The sequence below is a fragment of the Pinus tabuliformis genome, chromosome 3_2 (assembly GCF_031772625.1).
Source record: "Pinus tabuliformis cultivar Carrire ecotype Pingquan chromosome 3_2, CPIR1, whole genome shotgun sequence".
Taxonomy (NCBI): domain Eukaryota; kingdom Viridiplantae; phylum Streptophyta; class Pinopsida; order Pinales; family Pinaceae; genus Pinus; species Pinus tabuliformis.
Genome location: NC_142302.1, coordinates 1,005,978,038 through 1,005,982,661, shown reverse-complemented (window position 1 = coordinate 1,005,982,661; position 4,624 = coordinate 1,005,978,038).

Here is a 4,624-nt window from a genome sequence, read left to right as displayed (position 1 = left end):
CGTTTCCATTTGAATCATGCTTGATCTTGTAGATCCAATAGGAACTTGTTAAACTTGAAAGATAGAGAAATGAAACACAATTATTGGAAAGACAGAAAAACATAAAACAAGAGAAACATAGATATACGTGGTTCACCTGATATAGGCTACATCCATGAAGAAACATGTAGTATTTCCTTTTATTTTATCCAACAAACTGAAAGGATACAACCTACAACACATATGCCATAACTTCTCTTTGTTCTCACATAGTGTCCTCTCCCTTTTTTTATTCACCAAATAATGCCCATTCACAATACAATCCCCTCATACAAACTGAGGGTTGGCTTCAAGGGAAAAAAAAGACATAAATTAACATAAATTTTATTCTCACATATTTTACCCCACCAGACTCCCCTGCAATAGTGGTGGAAGAGAAATCCCCCCCGCATTCCCTTGTGAGGGACTAGGACCCAAACATGACAAAAAAGGACCTCTAAATAAGGAAAATAATTAGGCTCCACACCCAAAAACACCAACCATTGGGCCTATCCAATGGTCTAGGCACCACCTCCCAAACATTGTCCTACATGATGGAGTTGTACATTATAACATCTTTCCACACCTGATGATGTGCATTCTCTTGATAGCCAGAAGGTTCTACTATGGGTTATATGGAGTTGTTCATTATCTCTCAATTTCCTCCTTCACATAGAAGTCCCTGAAGTCTTTCTCGATGTACTCACCTCCATTTTCTATATAAAGAAACTTTATCTTCCTGCTTGTCAGGTTCTCCACAAGAGCCTTGAACTCTTGGAAGTGACTGAAGACTTTGTCCCTTTTCTTCAAGAATTAAATCTAGGTCTTCCTAGAGAGTCATGAATAAAGGGATAAAAATACTCATAATCCTTGAGATAATTTGTGGACAATGGGCCACAAATATTAGAATGTATCAAGTCTAGGACACCCTTAGCTTTATTGTATCTCTTTGAAATGTTTTCTTTATAAACTTCCTAAGCACGCACCCTCTACACAGATCATCATGTTTTTTGCTTACTTATAGTATTGTTGTCACAATCTCCCTCAAAAACTTAAGTGCTCCATGATGGATATATCCCATACTCCTATGCCATAATTCTCCCATATATCTATTAATTTTCTACTAACAAGTGCTTTTGGAGCATCGAATTGCAACCTATACAACTTGTTGCTTCTCACCCAAACTATTTTTCCATCTTCCAGTTTGAGTGTTTTATATACAACTTCTTTCCTCAGAAGTATACGTCATACCCCTTATCCTGAAGAGGAGAAATTGAAATTAGGTTCATCCCCAAACGTGGCACATGCAGTGCATCTGCAACATGAGTACTCTTTCTTGTCTCCCTCTGAAATGTAACTTCCCCTCTCCTAACTAAAGTTCACTTGGACTTATACCCATTTGAATATGGAAGCTAATCTATTCTACTTTGTAGCAAGATAAATACTCTATAACCCATGTCATGTGAAATGATGCCCCACTGTCAATATACTAGACTCTTGTGGTGGTAGAGCTAGATAAACAAGTTATGAGAGTGAACTCATCTTCAATTCTTTAAGATAACTCATCAATATCCATTAAATATGATATTTTTTGCTTCTTCTTCTTGTCACCCTTATTTTTGTTTAAACATTGAATGACACAGTGTCCATGATGACCAAATCCAAGACACTTGATTTTACTCAGGTTCCTTTTATTCTTCTCTCCCTTGGAGTTAGGCCCTTTGCTTGAGCCCTTCTTGGCTTTTCCCTTTCCTACTAGAGAAACATTCTCGTCATCCTCACATTTATGGGTTCTAATATTTTTACCACTAACAAGACTCAACCTGAGCTCCTAAGTGAAATCACTCCACAAATGATCCTAGTCAGGTAGGTCATGTCATCCATTAATAACTTAGACAAAACACATACCACTACTTAAATAACCCATTTAAGGTAGTTCTCATGATCTCATCATCATCTATATTCTCTATGAAAGCTACTAAATTGTCCTTGACAAGTCAGATCCTGGTGAGGAAATTGACTATGTCTTCTCCCTTGTTAATTCTAGTGTTTTGTAGCTTCTCTTTGAGTATAAAATTTATGTTTGCAGTATCACTTTGGAAAAACTTTAGGATGGCATCCATGATCTTCTTTGTTGTATCCAATTCTAAAATATGGGCAACGATGTGATCTTTAACCCCAACTTGGATAATATGTCTAGTCTTGGCATCCTCCTTGCAGTAGGTCGCTAATTGCATCAGATTTGTTGGTATGGAAACAATGGTCATAACATACTCCTTTAGTCCTTGATATTCTAGTAATAATAAGATTCTAGATTTATAGAAACCAAATTTTGATGCATCATCAAGTCTATATTTATCTTTCAATCCAACTGAAGCCATATTTGAAACCCTCGAACAATAAACTCTAATAAATATGGTTTAAAGTCCCCATTTTTATTTTAGTCTATAGTACAACTAGGATGTACTTCTAGGATATGAGATGGCTATGTCATGAGAACATTGATTAGGTCATCATGGGTCCAAGGGGAGTTTTTAGGAGTATTACAGGGTTTGACAGTGTTCGCTTGGAATTTTATACCATCAGGAACAATTCAATACAGTTTCTTTTGGTTCCATTGCATTACGATGATTTATGTTATTATCGAGCATAACTTAATTAATTACGCTTAAGGTGGCATTCCAAAAGGAATATCTGATGGAACACCTTGGTGTAATAACTCGTTGGAACCAGAATGGGAAAATATACTGGATGAGATGTTGAGGAGTCGTTTTCAATGGCGAGAGAGAGAGAATGATGGGTGATTTTCCCTTTTTCTAGATTAAAAGTGAATTTAACTAGTCACTTAATAAAAAGGGAAAACTGACTAATTGGGGAAAAAGGATAAAAGTGACTTAAGTAAATTAAAATAAAAAAAAGACACTTGGATTTAAGAGAGAGCTTCTATAATAGTAATAAAATAAGAAACTTCTAAAATATTGGATATCTGTCTATTGGATCTTTCAAAGGATGAGGAGGATATAATTTGGGACATCTTGGAGTTGAGTTTATTTCTTGTGGATAAGTTTGGAGAACCTGGAGTTCCCAACTTCAACAGTAGCCCTAAGATGGAAATCCTCAAGTTATTCAATCAGAGTGGATGAGTACCCATCTCTCCCCTTGGTGAGTTCATTTAGAATTCACAGGAGACCTTAACAATTGCAGTTCAGTTTAGTTTTGGAGAGTTAATGCAGCATTGGAGTGGATTCTTGAGGCCAACTTTTTCATCTTGGAAATATTAGTTGTTTTAGCATGTAAACCCCAACTTATCTATTATAAATAAAGCTAAGTTTATTTTTGTTCATCATGTTATTGAATTGTTGTACTCTATTAGTTGCATGTTACATGGAAATGTTTTGTTAAATGAACATGAATTTTTATATGGAGCATTTTTGTTGGGTTAAATTCTAAGAATTTGCCAAATTTTTCCGTTTGGAATATTACATGTGAATAGATTTAAAGTGAAAAATATGTGTGATAAATCCTTTTATTTCTCCTTTGAAACCCCTATGCTCCAATCACCAATAACCTCATCACTTCATTGCTCTGATACCATGTGAATTTTTGTCTACTCAGAAGGTGTTGTTAACCAATTATTATTTCCTCTTACTTATTTATTACAAAATAATTCTTTTTTAGGAAGTAATGAATAATAACATAAACAACACCAATCACAAATAAAATTTTAGGAAATATATGAAAAAACAATCACAAAATTTACACCAGTATATTTGGAAAAAAACCCCTCTGGAAAAACTCTAATTTGTGGAAAACAATTTCTCAAATATGAGGGGTTTTATTAATTTCTTCAAAAAATAAATTGTTATTAAGAAATTACAACTGCTTGCTTGACAATGGAAAAGATTTGGAAAAGTATTTTCTTTACTTTTGCTAATTTGGAAAACCCCACATCTTCCCTTTTATGTAATTCAAATTGCCTCCAACAACATATACAAGCCTCTAGCAATTCACACTGGCTGTTCCTGGAAAATCCTAGAAAAATCGCACTACCCTCTAGAAACTCGATCTACCTCCTAGAATATTCAAATGGCCTCCAACAAATTCACATATGTCCCTAGTGAAATCACACATTTATGGGAAATTTAGTCTAGCCTTTGGAAGACCTACACTACCTTTTGGAAAATAATCTCAGCCTCCTCCTATGAATTTACTGAGGAATTCAACATCCTCTTAAATATCATGGCCTCACTAGGAATAACTTGGCCTCTTTTAGAAAATTATGATAGAAAATATCTTTGGATACTTTTCTCTCAATCAGTGTTGCTAAAACCTTTTTGGTTTCTCTAAAAAATAACCCACCTTGGACACTTAATCCGCTAAGGGTTGGTGTGGAATGTGAACAGTCACCGAATTCTAAGAGACCACTTGGTATGTGAAGACTAAGGGTCATAAGGAAATGTATAAATGTACCATATTGTGACAAATAAAAGGAAATGAATGTTTATCTTACTCGTTGTCTTCTCCATCTGTGTGTTTAACATGGTATACGAGCTAGCAAGTTCTGCCCCTGCTCAAATTTGAGACAATTTTTGTGGCCATTCTCTAT